This window comes from Limulus polyphemus, unplaced genomic scaffold (genome assembly GCF_000517525.1).
Source record: "Limulus polyphemus unplaced genomic scaffold, Limulus_polyphemus-2.1.2 Scaffold2365, whole genome shotgun sequence".
NCBI classification, from domain to species: Eukaryota; Metazoa; Arthropoda; class Merostomata; order Xiphosura; family Limulidae; genus Limulus; species Limulus polyphemus.
In genome coordinates, this window is record NW_013667975.1 from 92,207 (window position 1) to 97,150 (window position 4,944).

The following is a 4,944-nucleotide window of genomic DNA, read 5'->3' on the forward strand; positions in this document are numbered from 1 at the left end:
AAGAAAAACTTTAATATAAGTTTAACATAACAGCAAATGTACAACGTTTCGACAAGGTTTTGTCATCATCATAAACAATGATCAGTACGTTTGCTGTTATGTTAAACTTATATTAAAGTTTTTCTTCATTACCCATTCAAGCCGTCTCCAGCCATTATTAAAACTTGTGCTTGTTTACTGTTTCACCCAGTATTTCCCAATTGTGGCACCAAAGCCAATAACGGCACTACTTATCAATGATCACTATGTAATAGTAATACTCATTATACTGTACTCTCCTAATAGGCCTAGTAGTACTTATTATTACTATAGTACAACAGTAATCAGTACTTTTAGTTTTATGCTTAAGAATTAGACAAAGTAATAGTAATAGACTAATAGTACTAAGAGTAAGACTAATGTAAAGTGGTAACTAAAATAAAAAACTATACTACTACTAGTACAAGTGTAACATTACTAAAAAGTAAAATTAAAAATAAAATACCTGTATGCCACACATTTACTTTTTAGTAAAACTGTTTTAGTTCACAAACAAATAATAGCATCGTAAGTACAACAATTATCACAAAAACAAAACAAAAGAGTACCAATACATCATACCACGTGATTTCAAGAAATACACAATAAAGCTCACAGTTTCACTGTCACCGACAATCCAACACACTTTAAGATACCATCTTCTTAACAACTGCAACAGACGAACAATATTTTGTTTGATGCTCAGTAGTGACGCCTAAAAACATAAAGTAAAAAATAGTAACGTAAAACAAAAATATAACAAGATTAGTAAAAAATTGTTAATTTAAAAAGGGGGATAGGGGTCGTCAAAAAGTACAGAAACAAGTTCAATCAAAATGCAAAAATTATAATTTCAAGCGTATAGCTAATGACTCTAAAAACACATACAAACAAAGCTAAAAATAGTGTCTACATTATTTTTAAAACTACAAATCCCTATTTTGACCCCATGTCTACAGTATCAATTTCACTGAAGTCAAAATAGGGATTTGTAGCTTGAGAAAATAATGTAGACACATTTCTAGACTTTTTTTGTTTGTTTATTATATAATAAGACTTGAAGAGGGGTTTGTGTTAGACATACATAAACTGTTTCGCTTAAATTGAACACGCGAGTTTTGTTCTAGATAGTTATAGAGCACGAGTGTTAGACTTAGTATCATTAGAAGCGATAGTTTATTGCACGTTTGCTTGCGGAACTGTTTATGAACCATTTATTATGTAGTTTAATGTTGTGAATTGACGCCATGTTACTCAAACCTTCTGAATTTTTCTTGTTCCTTTAAAGTGAGTATTGTTACATCGTAATATCTTGTTTGTAGAAATTTGTAGGCCTCAGTTGGGCAATACATACATATTGTTGCGTATCTCCTTGTTTGTTAATTTCCAGTATAATTTCTTTCAGCGGTACAAGTCCCTTCTTGATTAAAACTAGTTTATTCTTTCTTGATACAACTTTGTAATACACAGAATTTCCACAGTCACTTTAAACTTAACAACCTTTATAACACGCGCTATAAATCACAGAGATTCACACACACTTTACTTACGGTGCCTACTGTTCGCTTGACTCAATTATCTATCTCTTCGATCTATCTGCATATTTATCTCTGCCAATTATATTTCTCTGCTTTATTTGCCGGGCTTATATACTAAAATAGAGGGCGCCTAGAGAAGACTAGAGTTGCCAGGAACAGTCATGATCCTTCTACAAACTCCAGCACGCATGCTTCCAGCGTCGCGTGACTTCCGCTGTCGTAAAAATATATATATATATATAGGCGACCAAATGAATGCAAGTGTAGTTAGTGAAAATTAAAAAAGTGAAGTCAGACTGTGTGTGAGTTTAGCTATAATGGGCAATTCGTATTGTAATAACAGAGATTAAGGAGAATAATTTGTCTTGACAAAGGGTGTTCTAAAATAATTCAACCCACCTGTGTGGACTTTTACGAAAAGAGACAATTATTTAAAGCTATGGATACAACTGTGATAATGAATAGTGTAACGAATTTTTGTGCATACGTTTTAACTTGTTTTGAATATATTATTTTAAAACAAGTGGATTGTGTGGTGTCCATTTATTGTTGCAATTTATCTCCAACAAGTCACAGAGGTCTATTGTAAAGAATCGTGGCCCTATACAAACCTAACACATTTGTCATTATTCTGTTGTTTACTGCAAGTGACAGTTTGTGAATTATTGTTAAGAAAGTCTTTATATTGAGTATAAGGTGAAAAATCACTTTCCTCAGCATCCCATCACGTATTTCTCTTCCTTACAGTCATAACAGATGTAACAGTCATCCTTATATGTCTCGCATCCTAACAGTTGTTTACCACTTTTCTCATATTCGTGAAATTAATCTTGTAATTCCTGCACGAATTTCTTGAGAGAATACAGCAGATGAGAACTGACATCCATTTGGGAATTTGCAGTGAATGACTTGTATTGTGAATCCTCTCCAGAAGAATGCTCCATAATTCTGTCTTTATACCTGTTTCTAGTTATTTCAATTGTAGCATAAGGCTTCTTGACATCTGTAATGGAAGCAAGGACTTGTATTATGGTTTTGCATCTCATTTTTAAATTTCCCATTGCGTCTCAATGGGAGATTCACATATAATCTGACAACCTCCTGAGAACCCTAGTTTTCCAAGTATATTGTGTAGGTGCTTCCGCAAACGGGGTTAAATCGGAAAAAAACGCATAAAGTTTCTGCACAAAGGCATAGCATATATAAGCTTCAGTACAGTAGTCCACAGTGCATTGTCCAAATTTCAGTAAATGAGCACAGCAGCGAATGTAGTCTGCTAGGTGGTTCTTCTCTTTGATCAAGACTTGTCTGCCAACATATTTTCTGCCCATATTAAAAGACTGTCCACGGCAATCTCAAATTTTTATATCATTATTTTCAAGAAAACAAACGAGAACTCTAGAAATTTCTCTACTATTTGATTTCTTACCAGTAAGAATGTGGCAAATCTCTATTCAAAGCCATCATCCAGAATGCATCTTAAGATTATTGTCAGTTGATCCGTGTGGCGTATGCCTGGAGTAGAATCAACAAGCACTGGGTAATACTTGGATGTTTTGGTTTCCTGGATAAGAGTCATTAGAACGTTTTTGTGTAGGATATCTATGAATCCATCACAAACAGTTGAGGACAAATATAAAACACGACCTTCTCCTTTATTTGCACATATCAGAAAGAGCTACGTAATAGTTTTGTAACAAACGATCGCATATCATTTTCGTATTTATCTCAAAAACTTCAAAATTTGAACTTGGATGACTTGAATTCTATACCTTCCAATAAATGATGCTGGTCAAGTTGTCAATAAATTATTTAAAGCTAATAAATGGGTCAATGTATGACAACAAGAAATTATTGAATTTTTACGGGATAACAATTTTCAAATTCCATTCAAAAACAAACTATTGGTACAATACACCCTAAAAGCTTAAAATACTGTTACTTACCTTGTTAGCAATGACTGAACTCTTTTCGTCAACACATTCCGAAGCATTTGTCTTGAGAATTAAGAATCAAAGATATAGATATCTTCTATCTAGCTTAGCAACTTATGTCTAGTCATATTCTAAGCCTACTGCTTGATTATACAACAAGAAATAGTGTATCCGGGCACTAGTCACGAGAGAGGAACCTGGCTGAAAGTGTCATGAAAATGTGGAGTGAAGAGATTTTGATTGGCCGAGGCCTATCATTCGATTAGTGTGTTAAAAACTCCCTCCTTGACAGTCTTTTATATAGCAGAAAAAGTGCCGAAATTTAGTAGCTATTTAGGCTTATGTTAGCGACTGAATTCAACTAAAATGACAATAGGCAATGAAAAGAAAAATTATTATAGGAGAAAAATTGGAACTGGACTGGTGTAACTCCCGAAATTCTGAGAAATCCAGCGCGACCAGCTGACTGTCCGACTTTCACTTGCCTTTTATGATTATGATATTCAGATTGTTTTTCTAAGTTAATGTTCATGCAGATTTTGATTTTTGTTATTATCTTCTCGGTAAAACAGATGTATCTTTGCTTATATAAAGATTACGTACAGCAATGGTTATTATTTAAAAGTTTGTACCAGCTTGAACTTGTATCTACACCTACTCCCTTGTGCGAGTTATATATTGTTACGTCTCCGTTCGTTAGTTAATTTTCCGTAACTTCGTTCCGACGAAACTTTAGCGACACAAGTCCTTTCTTAAATAAAACTGGTTTATTCTTTCCGAATACAACTCTACGATACACTTAATTTCAACAGTCGCTCTATAACAAACGCAATAACTCACGTCTCACGAGCTCGACTTCAACAATACTCCGTTCAATTATACACTCTCTGACTGCAGTTCAATTACTCATTGTCCCGTCACGTTGTGACCATCTTATATATACCAGACTACCCCCAATCTAGTAGTCTCCCGATAATTCACGAAGGTTCGAGAAGGACGTGGCGTGATACTAGTCACGTGACCTCGCTGACGCAACACTGCCCCTCCTTAGTATTGTTCGTCCCGAACAATAGCCACTAACAAACAATTAACAATAACTTAATTAAATGTTCAGAATTACAAACACAAAATTACATTTCAACAAAGTCTCTTAATTTTACGGGACGTATCTTCTTCCGTACTGGTCTCCGTCTCGTTGGCTTCTGCTTCACGTAGGGTTCATCTGCTTCTTCAGGAAATGTTCTATCGTCAGTAACAGTCACATCAGTGGTAGTAACTTCATCAAGAGCTTCACCATTTCTCTTCTCAAAACTGAGTAGAGTTTCTTCTTCAACATTGGCCTTTTCAGGTGACATGTCTTCAGCAGCGTCATTAGTTCTGTTGTTCACTTCGTCCCAACTGAAATGTCCTGGACCATGATAACGCCAAAGCCTGTTGGCATGCACCACTTTTGG

General features: G+C 34.8%; 1 protein-coding gene across 1 annotated transcript in view; it reads right to left on the reverse strand.

Moving 5' to 3' along the window:
- The window catches only part of LOC106466735 (serine/threonine-protein kinase 31-like), an 89,363-nt gene extending 88,806 nt beyond the window's left edge, over positions 1–557 (reverse strand). The window contains exon 1 of the mRNA XM_013927038.2: positions 485–557. The gene's annotated coding sequence lies outside the window, so the exon portion shown is untranslated. The remainder of the gene's footprint in view (positions 1–484) is intronic.
- Between the last annotated feature and the right edge of the window lie 4,387 nt (positions 558–4,944).